Genomic DNA, 21768 nt, shown 5'->3' with positions numbered 1-21768 from the left:
TGTATTGAGATTTATTGCAAAGAATTGGCTATGTGATGTTGAGGGCTGGCCGGACAAGTCCCAAATCCAGAGGGCAGGCTGTCGGGAAGGGTGGGCTGGAACTCTTGGGCACGGGCTGGAGCTGCTGTCCACAGGCAGAACTTCTTTCTCTTCAGGGAAGCTTCAGCCCTGCTCTTAAAGCCTTTTAACTGATTGAATCAGATCTACCCTAATTATCTAAGGTAATCTCCTGTATTTAAAATCAACTTATTATGGATTTCCACAAAAATACCTTTTGATTGAAAAACTGGGGACTGTACCCTAACCAAGTTGACACATAAAACTGACCCTCATAGTTACCTTAGCCTCTTAATATCCTCAGTATTCTTCCCCTTCTCTTTGCCCTTATTTACAAGCCCAAGGTCAAGCCCAAGATCAGTGGCTCCTCCTTGGTGTCCCTACTTCCAGACCATGGTCTCCAATCCAACCCAGTGTGGCATACTCCAGGTTAGAAACCACCTGGTTTTCACCACTGATTATGGGATAAATACCCAAGCCCCAAGCTACGCGGTTACCACTCTTCATTTTTGTACCAAAGCCCTAAGCCACACTGACTCGCTCACCTGTTTCACACCTTTCCTCCTGCACATCATGGACACGGCTGACATTTCTTGGACACTTGCCAGTTCCCAGGCACTGTGCCCAGTGCTTTGCCATAGATTACCCAATTTAATAATGAGAACTATTGTATTTTTCGGGGGGGGGGGAACTGAGGCACAGAGTGATTACAGTAACCTGTCTCAGTCCCCAAGGCAGTAACTGACTGGCCCAGCCTTTGATCCCACAAAGTCTGACTCCACAGTTGGTGACTCTGAGCATGGCGCTGTGCTGCCTCTCTGAATGTCCTCTCCTCATTCATCCGACGACTGTCTGCTTCTCCTGCACAGCCCATCTCAACTGTCTCCTCTTCTCTGAAGCCTTTCAGATTTCACATGTAGAATCTACATCCCTCTTTTTTGTGTCTACAGAGTTCTTTGCTCACTGCATTTTCCATGCCCCTTACCATGATGACCTGCTAACCTGGCTGCCTTCTCTCCCACTTGAGGGGAACCCCACAAGGAGAAGTGGTGTGTGGGCCTCGTTGCTTCCCCAAAGCCCAGCACAGGGTCTGACTTGTTATAGATGCCAATACTTGTTGTCAAAGGATTAACTTGCTTTGATCTTACTATCTCTCCCAAGACCCAGCTAATGACCAGGAGGGCTGTCAGCCCCTGCATTATTCTGCTCTTTGGTCTCTACCAATGCATTCTTGCAATTAAATTTGATGCTGATTTCTAATCATCTCAATGGCCATTGGTGTAGAAAGAATATGACCCATAGCACCCCGCCAATGGAAGTGTCTGACTGGTTAACACTAGGTGCACTTCTCATCTGAAGGAGCTAGGTAAGTGTCTCTACTGCCCCTGAGTCTCAGCTATGAAGTCTCAGCTACATTTCTCTAGTGTCTTGGTGGATGAGTTCAGAGAATTATTTGGTGTCAAAGTAGTTGCCTAGGAGGGTCATACCATCAGATGATGTGATGCTTTCCAGTGTGCCCATCTGGGGCTCTCTGGCATCCCTGGGGTAGCTGCACTAGGATCCCAGATTGCATGAGACGTTGAAGTACTTTCTAGGATCCATAGGCAGGCAGGAGCTGCATGCACCAGGACTAAGATTCTTGGACATGGGTGTCACATGCTGTTGTCAACCTTTTAGACTCAGATTTCTATAGATTAAAAAATAAATCAATGGACTCACCCTGAGATAGGCAAGCTTCCAGCTGCTTGGGCTGAGTGTTAGTGGGAAGTGACAGTGCCTAGTGCCACTTGGCTGTCAGCTCACCTAGCCTCCTAAAGATCCATGTCTGAGTGAGTCCCCAAGACGCCAGATAGGATGCTGTCAGATTTTTCTCTAAGTGTGGAAGGCCCCCTTGTTAGAAGGTGCATCCAATGACATATCCCTTTGGTGGGAATGGGATCATTTCCACCCCAGGGAGACCATCAGGGATGAATAAGAGCTTAGAGTGAGCCTCTCTGGCAGGGAGGAGAAATGTGAAGTAAAATGGCAGGCCAGTATCATGATCAGCCTCTGGCCCACGACGATGGCTAGTGCTATGGTCTGAATGTTTGTGTCCTCCCCAAATTCATGTGCTGCATTCACAACCCCCAATGTGATGGCATTGGAAGAAGGGCCTTCGGGAGGTAACTAGGTCATGAGGCTGGAGCTCTCATGAATGGGATTAGTGTCCTTCTAAAAAGACGTGGGAGCCCTCTCCCCATATGAGGGTACAAATAGAAGATGGCCAACTGCAAGCCAGGACAGTGCCGTCACCAGATGCTGGACCTCCTAGTGCCTTGATCTTGGACTTCCCAGCCTCCAGAACTGTGAGAAATAAATGTTTTTGCTTAGGTCATCCAGTCTGTGGTAATTTGTCATAGCAGCCGAACTGACTAAGACAGCTGGTCATCATAGGAAGATCTGAATGGCGGCCACCATAGTCTCTGAGGAGGGGAAGGAGAAATCTAAGCCCTTGCTGTCCCCTTTATCCTGCTCGGTGGCCTCAGAGTCGGTAGCTTGCTGCGTTCCACCCCAGTTGTGGCTGGTCGGCCCTGGGCTTGCATGGCGCCCAGCCTTCCCCCACTTCCCAGTGCCCTCTTCCTGGGAGCTGTGCGCTGTGGCTTCTCTGGAATGGGTGTTTCCCAAGGGTGAGGACTGTCTCAGTCATCATGTCATCCTGACACCCAGCACAGGGCTTGGCACGTCACTGGCACCCAATAAATATTTGGTGAGTGAAAATGAGGGGCAAACCCCAGGCAAGACACAGTTGCTTCACTCTTACAGGCAGGTGATGAGCTTGGACCTGCTATGATTTATTTCACTTAGGTGTAGACATAGCTCAGCGTCCTCAAGGCGATGGGGGAAATCTCTATGATTAGTTAATTTTTTTGTTTTGGCAAACAAAACAATTATGATAACAATTATGATAATGTTATAAAAATTCTATTTCACCCCTAAACATTCTGATTTGGATGTCTAAGCTAACTTAGTTTCTCCTTTTCGCTCTAGACTCTGTGGATATGGCCTTGATCTTCCAGAGCTCTGGTGTGGAAGTGAGTTTGGAAGTTTAAACTTGTCCGATTATTAATTTATTCTCTACTGGGACTGAAGGGTGGATTCTCTGGGGGATTGTGAGAAGAACATGAAATTGGGGGGCAAAGAAACTGAGTCCCATTATGATGAGGGCATTTTCTATCTAGGTAATTTTGGGTCAACCTCTAACCTCACTGTCCACATCCGTAAAATAAGAATGACCATATCTACCACAGAGCATTGTGCAGAGTATGAAGGAACTATAGGAAAGATAGGAGACAGAGAGCTTAGGCCAATGAGGAAGATATGTAATTAACCACACATTGCTCCACAAAACCTGTATCCTGCTATGGGTGTGTCCATGGCCTGCCACGGGAGCCCCAAGTCCTGAACACCTACCTTGTGCCTTGAGCTGTGCAGGAGGACAGAGGGGCCACCACTTTTCTGCCCACATTGTGTATGTGCAAACACTCTCTGCTCACTGCAGCTGTTGGACCTGGCTTGGGCTCTAGAGCCCTGTTGGCAGACAGCAATGACACCTCTCTTTGGATGTAGGGTCCTGTGCACACATGTGAATTTAGCTCCTAGGGCGTGTTAGCCACAGGAAGTAGAACATGATAGCTTTCAGGAGGCCACGGCTAAATGGGTGCAGAAAGCACTAGCTTTGGACACTTGATAGAAATGCGTACTTTGCTTGTGAGGATAAAAACCTGTCCCTCTACTAAACCACATGACAAGGGGTGCACTTTGTGACTGTATCTAAAGTGAAGGATTCCAATGGTAAAGGGGCCAAGTTAGCGGCCAGGAAGGGAGGTGTCTGATTCCTCCTGTTGGACCCCTGGGGACCTGCCCCAGTGGGGACGAGGGTGATCCCAGGAGGGGACATTCAAATACCTGTGCCTGGGACTGGGTGGGCTCAGGTCACAGGGCAGTTCTTGAGGCCACAGAGAAGAAGTGCTGAGTGGGGACTGAGAGTCCTGGTGAGGTCTCAGAGAATCTAAGCCAGTGCACCCACCTCTCGCTGTGCCTCAGTTTCCTCATTTGAGAACATGGTGCTGAGCTGTGTTCCAGGCTTAGTGAAAGAAAAAAAGTGACAGTTATAAAGTTCTTTGATTACATAAATCACTAAATAATATCATTTAATTATTTGTAAAGTGTTTTGAGATCTTGGGATGAAAGCAGGGGAGGTATGTTATTAACTGGTTGTCAGGAACCTTTGTTCAGGTAATATATGTAATTACTACATTAATTAGATACCACCGTGGAGAGGAGTAGAGGACCTCCCATTCCTGCTTTTCTTTCACCTCCCAGGTCTTCCTAGCCATTCCTGGGTGGGAATGTGTGCCCACAGCTCTGAGCCCTTTTCGCTATCCTGGGCACAGCCTGGGTGCCACCCTTGTCATCACCGGGGAGTGCATTGCGGGCGAGGGCTTCCTGGGCTTTTGGAGTTGATGAGGTTGGTCTCTGCTGTCCCTGCGTATCCATCATCAGCTCTAATTAGACTGTAAACATCCTTTCCCCACCTCTCTAAGCTTGTTGCAGGTCACGTGGCCGATATGTAAATCTCAGCCCCAGGAGCAGCTTAATGGCTGCCGTGACTGTAGGCGATAACTCAGGCTCCCCTGTAAATGGAAAATAAAAACAACAAGCCATTACGGATGATGGTAGGTCTGCAACCTGCACGCCGCGCATCGTAAACTTGAGCGATTGCTCCTGTGCTTGGCTGAGGACAGGACCGAGGAGGGGACACAAGGTGGCGGGGGAGGAGATTTGTGCCCGGCAGTTTCCAGGTGCTCTCCCCTGTCTCTGTTCTGGCCCAGCCCAGCCACAGGTGCTGAAGAACTGCAACCTGCCCTGTCCTGAGCCAGCAGGAAGTGGCTTCTCATCGGGCTCCTTCTCCACCCATGGGCGGGCGTTAGCGCTGCTGGTTGGTTAGTCTTGCCGGCCCCACTCTGAAGCTGGTGGGTGTGCTGGGCCTTCCTGGGGCCACTGCAGTCCTGTTGCCCTTCCCATGTTGAGCCACCAATTTTTTGGAGGCAGCGTGACAGAGCGGAAATGCGAATGCCATAAATATGGAGAAGTTGGCTTGTTTGGTCCTGCTGTATCCGAAGCATCTAGAGCCCTGGGCGGCACAGAGGGGTGCTCCGTAAAGGTTATTTTGAATGAAGCAATGAATGAGTAAGTAAAATCTCTGGGTTGGGGGGGCCTGATCTGAATCCCAGCTCTGCTGCTTACTAGCTATGGTAATAGGAAAGTTGTTTAATCTCTCTGGACCTCGATTGTCTCATCTGTCAAATAAAAATCAAGTGCTTGTGCCTGTGTGTCTGGGTTGTTGGGAACTGAGCGAGGAACCTGTGGCCACGAGGCCACCTTGGCCCTCCACATCCCCAAGTGAGCCCCCTCGACCACTTCCAAACTTCACAGAACAAACGCCTTTATTAAATGAAACATTCCTGATGGAGAAGGGAGTGGAGAGATGGGAAAAAAAAATAGGGCATATGCCAAAATTTGAAATTGTAAGTCTGCATAGAGTGTTCATGGGTTAATGATGGTTTGGTTTGGAAGCAGTAGAGGGAGGTGGGCAAGTAGGGAAAGACCAGGCTGGGCCAGGGGCTGAGGGGCTCACAGGCCGTTCTAAGGATGTACTTTTTTCTAAGGGCCCTGGGAGCAACAGAGCCCTATAAGCAGGAAAATGATGTGGCTATATCTATGATTTGACGAGGCTACTGTTGACTGACTGGTGCATGATGCAGAAGGCTTACAAACTGGGCATAGTAAACTGAGATTCCGATACAATGAGGTTAACTGAGTGCAAATGACATCCGTGACTCTGTGTCTGTCATCTTGTTTACCCTCTGATGCAGCTCCAAGCCAAGGGACTCCAAGGAGTGACACAAACCACTAAAAACTAGAAGAGTTCTAGTACCTGGAAAATTTCCAAGGATGACTTGGCATCTTGTTCAGTTCGGAGGCATTCTGTTCCAAATGCCAGGTGAGAGAACTGGAAATGCTGACCCATTCACAGGATCGTTTTGGTCCTGTCCACACGGTGTCGCTGTTAAACACCAGTCTCGCACAGCCCGCTGAGCCCTTGTTCACTGAAGTCGTGATGGATGGTCTTACAGGCCTAAATCCAGCAGGGGCTTCAGATGTGAGGAGTCCCAGAATGGGCCCAACATTCATTACAGCAAGAACCCAGAAGTTGGATTTCCACGCCTATTTGTAGTATAAGGTAAATTGTGTCCAAAATGATTATTGAAGTATTCTTCCTGATTTGAAGATAAAGGAGCTCCATCCCCTCTTCCATCCTGGGAATGTGGATGTGAAGGCATCTAACCAGATCCAAGAAGACTAGGATGGGGACATGCTTAAAAGTGACTCCCATAGGAGGCCTTTCTTCGCCTAAATTTAAGTTAGGCCACCTCTGTTATGATTACTCATGGTGTCCTGTGCTTTAATTTCATCATGGGTCTCATGTTTCTTCTCATTGTTCAAGACTCAGTTTGCATACCTTCCTTTCTGAGGCTTTCCCAGATACCCCTGAACAGAGTCCGACCCCCTCACCTGTGAGTTCCTGCAGAACTCTGTATATGATGCCACTATGGTGCTGGCCACAAGCCATCCTGATTTTCACTGCCCCTATGTCCTCCACCAGCCTGTGAGCTCCTTGAGAACAAGGACTTAGTTTTATCCACTCTTATGCCCGGTACAGCCCAAGTGAGCATAAAGTAATTGTTCAATAAACACTTGCTGAAATGGGCATCAGACCTGAACAGGTTCTAAGGACACCAAATCCCCCAGGGGTGAAGAGAGAAACCACCTTTGCAGCTGCACGGTTATTTGTGTGATTATTTGCATAATGTTTCCCCTCTCTCCATAGCCGGGAACTTCATGAATACCAGAAATGTTTTCTTCTGCATCCCCAGGGCCTAGTGCAAAGGCGACTATGAACACATTGTCAGAGACAACAGCTCAAGCCTCAGCTCTATTGCTAACTGTCTAGGCTGTGAGATATGGGGCTAGTGGTCCAATCTCTCTAAGCCTCTGTTTCCCCACCTGGAAAATGGAAAGAAGAATATTCCTACCTCAAAGGGATGTTGTGAGGATTGTACAACACTCGAAACATGGAAAACGCAGCACAGGGCCTGGCACAGAACAAATGCTCACTGGGCAGTAATTTTAAAAGGTTTTGCTTCCTTCTCTCCCTCCTCCCTTCCTTCCTTTTTTTCCTTTCTCTTTCCATCCCTCCCTCCTCCTGCTCACTTCCCCACTGTCTCAGAGCATTGTGTGTATGCGTGTATGCATGTATGTGTACGTGGGTGCCTGCATATTGTTTGTATGTGTGTGTTTTGTGTATATGTGTGTATGTGTATTTAAGTGTATATGTATGCAGGTGTATGTGGGTGTTTTGTGTATATATTTATTTGTGTGGTTATGTATGTGTGTGCATGTGCATATGTGTGTGTGGTTATGTATGTGTGTGCATGTGTAAATGTGTGTATGTGTGTGTTGTGTGTGTGGTGATGTATGTGTGCATGTGTGTGTGATGTGTGTGGTATGTGTGTGTACCTTCTGTATGGGAGACTCTGGCCCCTGAGGGCTAGGAATGTGAGTAAACCTTGGGTGGAGGAGTCTGTGCTACCAGTTCGGGGGCTCCACTGCCTGGGAGGCCTGGCCCTTGCAGGGCATGTAAGGACAGTGCAGCTCCAAGCTGTCCTCACCTGCCCTGGTAGCAGCTCCACCCCCACACGCCACGGGCGGGGAGGGAGGGCCAGATCCCCACGCGTCTGAATCTGTCTTGTGCCTGCGTCATCCTGGGTCTTCTGTGACTCCTCCTGGCCTCGAGGCTCGTCAGGGGAGGATGGTGGAGGGCAGAGCACAGGGCAGTCAGGGAGGCCTCCTTCACTTTCTCAGCCGTTGCTGAAGGGCATTTGTCAGGACGACCTTGAGGATACCACTCACTAGTGACCTTGGCAGGTTGTTAAGCTCTCGATGCCTCAGTTTTCTTCTGTATACAGTGGTAATTTTTTAATCGAGAGTCTTAAACTCAAACACATCATCAGGCCAGGTAGCCAAATGAGTAAATTTAAGACTGTAGGGAAAATATCTTGACTCAAAAGAGCAGATGTTCTTTAACTTCAGCCAACTATTGTCATATGAGAAGTTGATCTCAGAACTTCAGCTTTCAGATTATTCAAGAGAAAGCTGAAATCTGGGTGTGTAAATGTGTGTATGAAATATTGCAATTTTTTATTCTGATGAAATATTAAGATTTTCTCAAAACACTATGCAGTATAATTAAAATATCTCTATGGCCCACATAGGGTGGTCAGGCTACTTGTTTGTGATCTCTGCAGTCAAGAAGTTGGCACAGTGTTGGGCATATACTAAACACTAAATTATATATATGTATATAATATGTTATAGCGGCAGTCCCCAACGTTTTTGGCACCAGAGGCCGGTTTCATGGAAGACAATTTTTCCATGGCCAGGGGTGGGGGAGGGGCAGGGGGAGGAGGTGGGGTTTAGGGGATACTGCCAGCGATGGGGAGCAGCTGTAAATACAGACGAAGCTTCACTCCCTCACCTGCCGTTCACCTCCTGTTGAGGTGCCACTCACCTCCTCCCACGGTCCACTTCCTAAATTTCATGGAAGACAGTTTTTTTTCATGGACGGGGTGGGTGGCAGGTGGACAGAGCTCTGTGGCCCAGTATCTGTCTGCAGCCTGGGGGTTGGCAACACAGTGTTATATTTTGTGTACATGTGTGTGTGTGTGAATATATGAAATGAGATGCTACTTGCCCTGAGAATGAAAGGAAGAGAGAACTGGGGACAGGAGAGAAACAAAAAGGAGAGAAATGAGATGTGGAGGGGAAGGTGTTCTGGAATAGCCTCAGTGGGGCTTGGGGCAGTGAAGGGAGAGATTACGTTGGTCTCGGTCTGATCCCAGTTTGGAGCTCCCCAAACACACCCAGCTCCCACTTTTCTACTGATGCAGGTAAAAATCTGCCTCCACACAATTCACAATTGCAAAGATGTGGAAAGAACCCAGGTGCCCATCAATACGTGAGTGGATTAATAAGATGTTGTATATGTATACCATAGAGTACTATTTAGTTGTAAGAAACAATGGTGATATAGCCCCTCTTGTATTTTCCTGGCTAGAGCTGGAACCCATTCTACTAAGTGAAGTATCTCAAGAATGGAAAAAACAAGCACCACATGTACTCACCAGCAAATTGGTTTCACTGATCAACACCTAAGTAGACATATAGGAATAACATTTATTGGGCGTCGGGCAGATGGGGAGGGAAGGGTATATACATACATAATGAGTGTGATGTGCACCATCTGGTGGATGGAAGCTCTGACTTGAGGCCGGGGGCAAGGCAACACAAGTAACCTAAACATTTGTACTCCCATACTATGCTGAAATAAGAAAAAAAACCAGCCTCCGTGTTGGGATATTCGAGATGGGGGCTCCCAGGCATCTGACTCCTTCCTTCTCACCTGGGACCGGAGGGCAAGGTGCGCTCTGTGCACACGCAGGCTCCCTTCCCTACTCCACTGCCCCTGAGTAGCAGGACATGGTGTCTTCAGAATAAAGGGGGCTCTATTCCAGGGGAGGGGTTTTTGAGTTGCTTGGTTTGGCATTTGGTGTCCCCAGACTAAGGCAGACGATCCTGCCCCAGCTGGGTGAACAGATACCACCCGGTGCCTTACAGGGCTGGGCCGAGGTGGGGTGGAGGGGTGCCTGTCAGTGAGCTCAGCTGCCCGCCTACTGTCACATTCCTTCCAGTGCATCTTCGTCAGTGTCCAGGGAGCTGTCCCTGCCCTGGGCAAGTGACTCAAACTTCCTGAGCATCATCTTTAAAATGGGCATAATAAACTCTAGCTCTCACGTTGGGGAGGACTGAGTAGAAATGCCTCTTCCTTTCTTTTTCTGCACCTTGTGTTTGCCAGTGTTGCATGGCTCCGATCACCACGCTTGCTTCGCCAATGGGTGTCCAAGCCTTCCAGGAGGTCCACCTGACCCTGCTTCCTCTCCCTGCACCCACCTGGGGGCCTGGAGAGGAAAGGCCCAAGAAGTCTCTAGCCTCTAAACCCTTATTCATTCAGGGCACCTGTTGGTATTGTGTAAATGTAGACTTCAACCTGTTGAAGTCAGGTCCACCTGACTCATTTTAGTTCAGGCCTCCTTGGATTTAGGGCTGGCAGGGAGACAGTGGGCCCACTTCTCAACTTGCTTTAATCAGGTGAGTTAGGTAGGGTGTTTGGTTGGCTCTGGTTCCCCCTTTTTCTGGGATCCACATTTGCTTGTTCATGCTGGGAGCGGGGGCGTACAGTGTGGAAATAAGAGTGTGGACATAGAGTCAGGTAATCTCTGTTCCAACCCCAGCTCTCCATATACAAACTGAATATCTTTGGGCAAATGGCTTCAACTCTCTGAGCTTCAGATGTGAAACAGGCAGATAATAATGTCAACCTCAACAGCAGAAGAGATGTCAGGAGAAAGGAAGATGATCCACAGAACAGGGCAAGTAGAAGCACTCAGGGTTCTCAAGGTTGTACCCTATGTTGATGTAAATTTATTATTCAGTAAATAAAGTTTAAACTTTATTGTCTGATGGTATCCAAATCAGAAGGAAAACAATTCTAGAAGTCTTCAAATCCAGAACAAACAAGAACAGACAATTAGAAAGACAATGCTTTTCTTCTGAATATTTCAGAGCATGGTGCAGACAGACCATCAGACCCCAAGGATGTTGAGCAGAGCCCTGGGCTGGGCTGTGGGTTCAATGGGGAGGGTGTTGGGGGAGTTGAACAAGATGGGATGATTATCAGGAGAGTCCAAGATGGGCAGAGGGTGAGGAGATTAACGTGGAAATGGGCAAAAACTTCAGAGAGGAAAGCTGAGTTGGGAACGGGTAAAATGTGCATAATTTAAGTTGAAAATGCTTTTTGAGCATTTACTATGATTCTAGGCAGCTGGGACAGTGGTGAACAAGATGAACGTGGTCTGTGATCCACTCACAGGGCTCACAGACCGTGCAGGGAGACAGGCACTGCACAGGAGTTACAGATGGCGAGAAAGCTGCAAAGGGAAAAGTGCAGGGTGCTACGGAGGTGCATATGAGACATCTGCCACAGTCCGGGGCAGAGTCTTCCAAGTGAAGCGTGTTTTTAACAGTAATAATAAAAACAACCTGCCAGGCACTTTGCATGTGTGATCTCATCCTATCCCCAGACCAAGCCATTAAAATAGATATTTTAAAGAAGTGGTGGCTATGGGAGGTGGAGTAATACTTGCGGTCACTTGGCCATCGAGTGCTGAAGTCCAGTTGGGTGTAAGACCTCATAGTGGCACAGGGCATGGACACAGGGAGCTCTCGGCTCCAGCTAGCCCTGCTTGGAGGTTGGCAGCCTGAGCGTAGCCAAGGAGCAGCCTCAAGCTTCTCTTCTGTTCTCTTCCTCAAGGGTGTACGTTTGTTCGTTCTCATAAGGTAGGAGGAGAGACCCTGAGAAAATGGACACAGTTTGAAAGAATGACTAGAACACAAGGAGGAAGTGAGGGAGGGCCGTTTCCACCTCCTCCCTTTGGTGGTGACCTTGTTGTCTCTTTCCTTTAGGGATGCACAATGTCTGCATTCATTCAAATTTCCTGGGCATGTGTTTCTCTAGGAGGCTCGTACCACCTATGGAGTTAGGTCTCCTAAGGTTGTGTTTCCAACTTTCCCTTTTATTTGGCATCAGTTGACGTTGAGGAGGTGCCTGTGGTCTGTTCCTCTGAAGATTGAGAGATGAAAGAAGTCTCCTGATTTCCAAGTCTTTGTGCTGCCACCTTAGGGTTCATGGAGTATCCTGGGCACCAGCCCCTCAATTCAGCTAATAAAGAGGAAGTATACTTTTGTGACCCTTCCAACACTTGGACAAAGTCAGAAGCCCATGGAGGAGAAACAACAGATTCATAATATAAAATCTTCTAGGACTTAGGAATAGCTCGAAGCCTGACTGCTAGAAGGGTGCTCGGTGTTGGAAGTTCTTTTCTGTCTAGACCCTGCAAAGATATTTGCATGCACGGCTTGGCAAAGATGCCCTAATGATATTCTATTGTCCAGGTGAAGAAGGTTGAACAAAACAAATTTTACTGGGCCTGGTTGAACCTGGGAAATGAGAAGAAGAGGTACAAAGGCATATTTATAGAAGCAAATTGGACAACTCCTCCTCTTTGCGGTTCTGAATGTTCAGACGCTTTAAAAAAACAAACAAAAAAAATCCTTCTTTTTTTTCATCTTCAACTGGAAGTGGTCAGGACCAAAACTGAAAGTGGTGGCATCTAGGAGTGAAGTTGATCTCTCTCTAGTGGAGTCTCCTATCTTGGTTGGGCCAGGATGAGACACAGGTGCTGGGTCAGCGTGATGAAGACCTCGTAAGACAACCCAACACTTAGCTGCATATTCAACAAGAATTGATTGCTACTCTTTCTATGCCAAGACTTGTTCTGGGAATTAGAGATTCAGAGATGGTAAAGATATAGTCATTCCTGGTCTCTCAGGATCTCAGGGACTGATGACAGGGCAAATACATAGTCAAACGAAATATCCCAATATTAGGACATAAACAAGGGTCTCTATGAAGTTCTGTGATTTCACAGGGAGGAAGAACTAATTCTCCTGAGTCAGGGAAGGTAGTCAGAAAAGCTTCAAGAGCTTTGATTTAAACTCTAAAGAATGTGTAACCTGAATAAATCTTGGCATCCCACATGGCTCAGTCTGATTCTAGGTGTTGTAGCATAAGAGACAGTAAAAAATGTAAACATGATTTTTGGAAGTAGTTCAATCTTTTGTTAAGTTTCTGGAGGAAGTGCTATAATGGGGAAGGGCCCCTGTTATAAATACTCTTTCCTTAAAGCTCCTCCACTCAATATCCTCTACATGGAGAGTCTCTGAAATTCCGTCTACGCCCCAGTCTTAACTATCCATGCCACAAGTCTCTCTGACTCTCAGCTCTCTTGTGTTTTTAGCAAACATGTCTCCCCCATGTTACTGCCCCTCAGCTGGCTCCGTCTCTGCATTCTGTAGGTATCTCTATGAGGAATGTTGCTCCGATTCTGCCTCCTAAGGAAGTGGGGAGGGGAGAAGGTCCTGAATTCTCACATTTTAATACTTTTTATTCCTATTGGCAGTTAAATTGGGTTCCTGTAAGATTTAAAGGTATGATTTAGGAGAAAGGCCACCCTGGCAAAGGGGCACCTCTTCTAAAGTCTTGAAAGCATAAAAGAAAACACCATGCAGGAGAGAGCAATTAAGTGTGAGCAGAGCTGGAGACGAGCATGCACTAAGAAGTGAGAGGGATGCAAGTTTGGAGAAGTCAAAAGAGATTGGATTGTGACCAGCCTTGAGGACAATGACTAGGAATCTGGACTCGATCCCAAGAGTAAGGGAATCCATTGAAGGTCTTTGCTTGTTTTTAATTTGGATAAGATGGGATCAGATTTGCATTTTAAGAAGATGGCTTGTGAGAAGCTTGGGTTGGACCGAGAGGGAGGCTGGTAGCCAGAAAACTAGTCGGGAAACTGTTGCAAAATCCTGGGCATGAGACCTGAATTGGTGTGGCCATGGAGATGGGCAGGAGCGATTGATGTCCAAGCTGTTTAGAGTTGGAACAGGCAGAGGGGGTGGCCTCACCTGCTCCCCAGTGACTATCCAGTTGCCAAGGTGGTCGTGAAAAAAGGCACCAGGCACAGAACACATGCACACCGCACCTCAGCACGCAATCTGTGTGTGTGCAGTGGGGTAATTGCACCTGTAATTAATTACAAGTCCAGGCTTGGAAGCCTCTTTCTGAAGACATACAGCAATGGACTCAGAGCAAGCATCTGGGTGGGGCTTACGCACATTCCCTGCTTTCCTGGCCACTTCCCACACAGACTCTGATTTCCAAGGACCAACCTGGCAGTGCTGCTCTCTTTCTCAACCTGTTGTTCCTCCCTGCCTGGCTTAAAATCTAGGTGGAGGTAGTAAGGACTTTTCTTTTTTTTTTCCAGGGTGCATCCAAGAGCATGGTGGATGAAGAGATATGGCCTCCTGAGGTCAACAGCCAGGACTCAAGTCCACATTCCACCAGCTCAATGAGTCACTTCACCTCTCAGAGCCTTTTTCTCGTCTGGAAAATGGGAAAGAGTGGCTCCCATAAAAGGCTATATGCCTTGTGCTTGACACATAGGAGATGCTCAATAAATGTTCATTTCCTTCGGCTGAATTTTGGCTTCCAATGTAAGCCTCAAGTCATTGCTTAGGTGGATAAGCAACTGTGTCTGGACCAACTGTGTCTTTCTTCACAAAGAAAGAAAATGATAATTTTTTCTAGATGAGGACATTGAGCCACAGACAGGGTACATACATATTTGTCTCACCGGCTGTAGAATATGATTGGTGCAGGCTTATAGCCAGAAACATGACCTGCTTCAAGCTGGATCCTAAAACTTGGTCTATTTCAAGATGGATTCTGACTTCTGGTTCCAAAGGATGTTCAGAACCAAGGTTCTGAAACATGCAGCACTTTAGCTGACCATGGGGCTGGAAAGTCGTATTCTAAGGGATGCCATGGAAAGTGTGTCTCTGAGCATCAAGCTTATCTTCTGTTCTCTCACCTGGAGTGACTGGCCAAGAGGTCCCCTTACCAGGCAGGTGGTCCATAAGAGTTTATCATGGACTTTGATGAAGCTGGGACCAAACTGCACTGCAGCAATCGTGTTGTAGAAGAAGAGCAGGAGGGAAGGGAGGAGCCATACCCCGGGCTCTGAAGGCGAGACACTGGAGGCCTTGGTGGTACAGCTCCCAGGCTGGGGACTTAATGACAACAGCCTTGGGGAACCCTTTTCTTTCTGCCATGAGGGTCAGCTGAGTCTCAGAAAGTTGTATTAGTACAGGGCTCTATATCTTCTAGACAATTAACTTGCACAATTCAGCTTTGAAATAAAAAGAAAGAGAGGAAACAAAAATTTTAATACACAGATGATTTTGATCATTATCCTACCCAGTGAGAAGTAGGCACAGAGTGAGAACATGGGGGATGGGGGCGAAGGGGATCTGTCAGCCGGGTGTGGGCCAGCTTCAAGTCCATGTGCCTCTCTCTGCCTGGCGTCTTGCAGCACCAGCTGTGATTCTGCTGGCTAACGATTTGCATATATTCATGCAACATCACCCCACGTTCATGGTCATTTCATCATCTAGTGCAGGGGAAGGAGGAGTGCTCTGTTCCAACACTGGAGGGGGAATCTGGCCTGACGGATAGATGGAGCAAAGGTGTGTGAATCTCCAGTAAGGATCCTGTGATGGTGATTTCATGATGCTCACCAGCCCCTGGTCCTTTTTTCTTTCTGAGGACACAGAAGACCAAATAATTTTGAGCTTGGGTGGGGCCACGTGACAGGTTCTAATCAATAAGTTGTGAGCAGAAGTGATGTGTACCACTGCAGGGTTAAAGTAGGCAATTGCTGGTACAAGAGCCTTCAGAGCTTTCTTTCCCTTTGGCATGGCAACCACTGGTGGCTGCTTTGCAAGCCTGGGATCCCAAGAAGATATGGCAAGCAGGGACCCCCTGCTTATCTGTGTGAGAAACATGCAGCACTGAGTGGGAGAGAAAGCTTTGTGGTTCCATCTGAGATTCTGGGCTTGTTTGTCACAGCAGCATAACTCAAACTATACTGACTGATACAAAGAATTTAAATAGGGAATTTTGGGTTCACATGATTGTTGCCTTATGCCGTGGCTTTGAAATCTCCATTCCTGTGGCTCCACTAGACTAGTAGCTGGCCTACCATTTATAGAACCTTATTCTGTTCTAAGCGCTGTGCTTGGTGTGTCAACTGCATTATCTCATTAAATGCTTATTTCTACCCTATGAGAGTGATAGAATAATTTTCATTTTGTAGGTAAGGAAATGAGCTTAGAGTACGGGCAGATACCTTGTCCAAATTCATAATGGCAGAGATATATTTTACAGTTGGGTTTTTCTGATACCAAACCCGGTGCTCCCTCCAACCTATTGTCTGTCCTTGTGGCTTAAGAGCTAGGTCCCCTCGAGAGGGAAGGCTAGGCAGCTGGGGCTTGGCAGTAGAGCTGGGCCACCAGGCTTTGGCCACACCAGTGCCCGCCTAGTCCCTGCCCTGTGCCAGGCCTCCAAGCACCTCCACTTAGCCCACGCTCCCTCCTACACTAATGATATTTATTCTCGCCACCCTGGCAGGGTGTTCCGCTGTCTAATTACTGTTTAGAAACCTCCGAAGGTGGAAAACATGATGTTAAGTGCTTAATGGTTAAAGGATTCATTCATTCTATGGTGGAGTGGACGACCTGGGGTTGTTGGTGCAAGACAGGGTGGAGAAAATGGGGTTTCAGACCAAAAAGGTGCATTGTGTCAGGGCAGGGCAGGGCCAGAGGCTCTGGTAGGGCCTATCCAGGCTGAAGCCAAGACTCCTCTTATCTGGGTCATGTGGCTGTGGGGAATGTCACCCACCATTGTCACCTCTGGCTCCACTCTGGGGCCAAACCCTTGTTTTTGCTTTATTATCACAAATGCAATGAGCCATTTATTGAGCATGTACTAAGTGCCAGGAAGCTGGCTAAGTGTCTGACAGTCACAATTTCCTTGATGCTTCACCACCCCGAGATAGGCTCTCGCTCCCTTTGGAACCTGATGCTGATGGGGGTGTGACTTGTTCATGGCTGCACAGCTGGAGAATGGTGGCTGAGCCTGGGCTCTTAAACCCCACCCAGCCACATCTTTCTTTTGCATAAATTTGGAACAAAACAGGCATCGCAGGAGTCACAGCGATGTGACTTTGGGACCTCAAACCCTGTGCCTCAATGTCCTGGGCCTTTTCATCTGTCGGAATCATGGTACCCACTTCATTGAGGTGGGAATTGTGAGAATACATAGAAAGCATTAAGTTAGCATCCAATCCTGAAGATTCTTAGGTTTTAGCTTAAAAAGACAGCTCGGTGATGGTGCTCTCTACCCCAGACTTAGGAATTCATTGCTCTCTTGAATATTTTCCGAGATGGGGAGCTCACCACCTCTCACGGCAGCCTTTTCCCAAGTTGTACAGTGCTCTGTCTCCCAGAGCTTCACCTGAGTCAAGGTGTAGGCAGAGGAACAGCCCTCGCCCCCAGGGGATGTGGGAAGAGCAGGAGGAGGGGCGAGGGGTGGGCATTAATGGCTGCATCCTGGTGGGTGTCCAGGAGGGCACGCCTGTGACAGTGATGACTTGATGGTGATAATGGGCCATTTCCCTAATTGGAGTTAATGACACCATCTGGTCTGACTTCCATCCACCTCTGCTTTCCCTTGCGCCACATCTGGCCGAAGCTCTGCTCCTGACCTGCCGATATCCCAGCTTGTCCAGCCCACTCTAGCTGGTCCTGGAAGCTGGGCAAAGGGTGCGGCTGTGTTCTGAGGGCTTCTGGACCGGGAGTTGCCCTGGATGTGCGTGAAAGCCTGGTTTCCTTCCTAAGTGGGTTGGTCACTGTCTGAGAGCAGAGGCCTCCCTTGACCCAGACAGCGGTCTGGCCCAGAATTCACCCTCCCTGGGACTCGACATGGCAGCCGGGGGCCAGGGGCCGGCCAGCCCATGGCAGGGAAGGGGACACACCGACTGACAGGAACAGAGAGAGGCAGAGACTTACAGCTCCACTGGCAGAGGGAGGCACAGACAATCAGACTGAGCAATAGGGCAGGAGGGAAGGAAGGAAGGAAGGAAGGAAAAAGGGAAGGAAGGGAGGCAGAAGGGAAGAGAGAAAGAAAAGAAGTCAGGGGAGGGAGGAAGCACTGGCATATACTGTCATAACTGCACCTTCTTTTGGAGGGCCTGGCTCCTCAGTACCGTCCTCCCCGCTGGCTCCTCCCTCCATTCATTCTGCGCTAGTTGTAGAGACTTTGACTCTGTGACCGAAAGCAAAGTCCGAGGGGCAGCTGGGAAGAAGAGCAGAGGGGCGTTCTGGCTGCACCACTGATCGAGCCACTTCAGGCCTGTGTCTCAGCATCCTGAGCTGTACCCTTGGCCGTGAATGGAGATTCCTCCCTCCTCAGCTGCCCTGAGCTGTGCACGGGAAGCTCCGGGGATCCCAGAGGAAAGTTTGGGTCACACTTCATAGATGGAAGATGGAGGCCTGTCGGGCCAACGCTGGGCTCTCACGCAGTGGGCGGCCATCAACGGGCAGAGGCCCAGCACTGAGGAGCACGTCCGAGGGTCCCGGGGCAGCTCCTGGGAGCAAAGGGTAGTGAGAGAGGAACGGTGCATTGGGGTGGGGGCTGGCGGGAAAGGACGATGGGGTCAGGGTGCCATTTCCCGAGCATTCTGCCTCGTGCGTCTGGCTGGCATGCCTTTCATTAACTCCAAGTGGCTTTTGCATCCCCATTTTGCAGACGAGGAAACTGAGGCCCAGAGAAGCTCAAGTCACACCCAGTGTGTGTGGGGGTGGGGTGGGCATATGGTGGGTTCAGGCACAAAAGCAGAAAAGCAATCTTTCCCATGTGAGAGGTCCAACGCTCTCAACCCACCAGTCCAACCCAGAGCAGGGCCAGTTTAGGGTTTCTGAGGGGCAGCCACAGTCACCTGGCAGGAGGGAGGCAGAGGGGCAGTGGAGGGTGCAGCAGGAGGGACTCCCGGGGCAGCCAGCAAGAAGCCACCGGGGTCCTCCTGCCCTCACCCGCCTCTCACCGTCCTCTGACGAGGGCTGAGTGTGATGTAGCCATGCGAGGCCGGGGTGAAGGTAAATGTCCCTCCTCCCCGTTCTGGGCCTCCCTGCTTCCAGCAGCAGAGGGAAGAGGTGGGACTGGGTGCCTTGCAGGACTGCCATCTGGATGTGAAGCTGCTTGTCAGGTGGGACCACCCTGAGAGTGGATAGAGAGAGGTCCCTGGGCCTGATCTTGGCAAGTTCACAGCTGAGAGCAACAGCTCTTACACACGCAGCCGTGCACACAATCACATAAGTTCCAAGGGTGCTAAGTGCCATGAAGGAGAAGCACAAGATCCTAGGAAACACTATGACTGGGTGACAATGTAGATTGAGCCTTAATTTAGAGGGAATCCCCAAGGAAATGGCAGGGAAGGTGAGTAGAGGTAGTCAGTGTGGGAGAAAGGGTGTTCTGGACAGAAGGACTAACAGGGACAGACACTGAGGCAGGAAAGAGTCAGGAGTATTTGAGAGCTGGGCCAAGCTGCCAAGCTCTTCCCATGCATCATTTTACTTAATCCCAATAAAACTCCTGGTGCGTGCTATCGACATCCTCACAGAGGAGAAGAGAAAACCTAGGGAGAGGGGCGTACACAAGGTATGTTTTTTGATGGTCCACATTTGTTCTCATCTTTTTCCATGCTCTCCCCTGAATCTCAGGGACCCGAAGTCTGGCCTCCACCTTCTGGCAGGTTCCCTGGCCTCCGTGTGATCAGTGTTTTCCAGCAAGAAGAACTCGCGCAAGGTTTGGAAGGCAGAAGCACCCAGAAACCGTTCTTTCTCCTCAAGCAGTGGTGGCAGACATGTGAGCCCTGCCTGTCACCTGCCCTGGACTGCAAGAAGGGCAGCTGTGATGGCCAGTAGTGGCTTCCTGTCACCTCCTGACCTCTGCCTGAGGAGGAAATGGCTGAGTTTCTGCAGCACAGCTAGGCTAGAAACAAACTCCGACTCTCTCTTCCAGCTCTTCCAAAGGCTTTGGGAGCACTCGATTCCCTGAGTTAAGTTCCTTTCTGCTTGAGTTTCCTGCAGTGCTTTCCGTATTCTCCACTGCACCTGGGCTGATACAAAAGGTAGGAAACTTGCCCAAGGTCACACGCTAACAACTGGAACTACCAGTCAGACCCAGGTCTGTCTGATTCCAGGGCCTGCATTTTATTTTTTTTAACTTAAAAAAACCCATTTAAAAAATTGTGGTAAAATACCTGTAACAAAATTTCCCATGCTAAATTGTATAAAATAAATGTTACCATGTTAATCGTTTTTAAGTGTATAGTTTATCAGTGTGAAGTATATTCACATTGTTGAGCAATCATCACTACCGTCTTGCAAAACTGAAGTTCTGTACCCATTAAACTCCAGCCCCTTATTCTCCTTCCTCTCCTCCTCCCCAGCCCTGGGCAACCAGCCTTCAGACCTGGCTGAAGGTAGTGATGTGAGGTTTACTTTCCTGGGTTATTGCTCCCGTCCACAGGGGAAATGTTTGCAGTGTTAATGATGAAGCATTTAAGGGAATAAACTCTTCCCAAGCAGCGTCATATACTTTGGAGGAACTTGCTCAAACAATTAGTATGTCGGTTACAAACCAAGCCACTCCACTCATCAGTCCCTCAACTGAGGGACTAGTTGGTGGTAGCACCACAGTGGTTTGTTGGAGCCACAGTATGTGTTCTGGAACAAAAAAAAAACTGTCGTTCATTTATTTCCAATGCATTTCACTTTTGCTTATACAGACTGGTTTTTCCCATCAGCCTGTGCTCATGGAGTGTCTGGAATCAACTTGAACTCACTTGTGTTTTGGTTCTAACAGCAGCCACTCGGCTGTAAGTGACAGGCTGCTCTGGGAAGGGTGTGCCAGCTGTGTCGAGGGGCGTGCTCACCTGTGATCTGTGAGTCCCTTTGAGATGGGCTGGGGTGGTGTCTGCTGTGAGTTAAGATGATAAACATGCGATCTCTTCTAACCAGGCTCTGGGCTCCACACGTCTCCCATCCAAGGAGGCTAGTTGAACAAGAAGAACTAAGAAAGTGTGAGTAGTACACGAAGAAATGAATAGGCAAGAAGATTGACCAGCTGCAAGCTAAATGGTCACATCAGTTATCCATTCTTTGTACAATAAATCCCCAGAACTTAGTGGCTCAGGGCAATGACTTATTTGGCTGGGTAGATTTTCTGCTGGTCTCCTCTGGGCTCAGCATGTGGCTCTGTTCACTTGGAACCTGGGTTCAGCTGGATTGGCTGGGATTCTTGGGCCTCTCTCTAAGTCGTGGATCACCCTGATCTTCTTCCAGGGAAAGCAGTCTCAGAGGAGCTGTCCCACTGGCCAAAACAAGTCACATGTTCAAGCCCAGAGTCACTGTGGGGGAGGGGGCTGCACAAGGGCATGTGGTCACCACTCTTACAATCTTTCCTAACAGTCTATGCAACATTTCAAAGATTTATAACTGCAGGTTCACTGAATCATATGATGGTGGTGATGAAGATGCTGATAATAGTCATAATACTATTATTAATAATATATATCATTTCAGTGCTTATTAAGTGTCAGGGGCTTAAATAATGCATTCAGTAATTTAATCTTCACAGTAATTCTGTCAGGTCAATATCTCACTTCCTGTTTACAGATGAGGAAACTGAGGCTAGGAAAGGTGAATTATGTTTCTCTGAGTGCATCTAGTGGCTGCCATTCTTCCTGCAGTTGGAGAGGCATGGCCTGAATCTTCCCACCGTGGCCAAGAGATCTTTGCACAAAGCTAAATCACATTTCCAAAGGAAGTCCTTGGACTTGCTGAAATGTAAGCAGCTTTCACTGAATAGCAGTTTGATGCACTGGGCGTAAGTGAATCAGAGACACGAGGCTGATGTTTGTCTCCATCTGCACAGGGGTTTGGCAGTTTCCAAGTCCTCTTGGCAAGCAGGATTCC

The sequence above is a fragment of the Microcebus murinus genome, chromosome 16 (genome assembly GCF_040939455.1).
Source record: "Microcebus murinus isolate Inina chromosome 16, M.murinus_Inina_mat1.0, whole genome shotgun sequence".
Taxonomy (NCBI): Eukaryota; Metazoa; Chordata; class Mammalia; order Primates; family Cheirogaleidae; genus Microcebus; species Microcebus murinus.
The sequence above is the reverse complement of the archived record's forward strand: the minus strand, read 5'-3'. Positions refer to the sequence as shown.